This window comes from Buceros rhinoceros, unplaced genomic scaffold (genome assembly GCF_000710305.1).
Source record: "Buceros rhinoceros silvestris isolate BGI_N320 unplaced genomic scaffold, ASM71030v1 scaffold29258, whole genome shotgun sequence".
NCBI lineage: Eukaryota > Metazoa > Chordata > Aves > Bucerotiformes > Bucerotidae > Buceros > Buceros rhinoceros.
In genome coordinates this window covers 1,040-1,296 of record NW_010425650.1, presented here as the reverse complement: position 1 = coordinate 1,296, position 257 = coordinate 1,040, and positions in this window count along the sequence as shown.

Sequence of the window (257 nt, the reverse complement as noted above, 5' to 3'; positions counted from 1 at the left end):
ATTTAGATTTTTTTTTTTAAAAATTCGGTGTTTTCCCAGTCCCCAACCCCTTCCCCCATGTCAGCTTACTGGGGTCCGCAGCCCCCCCAGGAACAGTCCTCACCCTGGGGTGACACCACCGGAAGAAGCTTTTGAAGACCGTCAGAGCTTAGTGTTTGGGTGAGGAGCAGCAGGAACCCGCCGGAGACCTCCTCGTCCCCACCAGGGTCACCCAGAGCCGGTCCTGCAGCTCCGCTTCACCCCCGAGGCCCATCGGG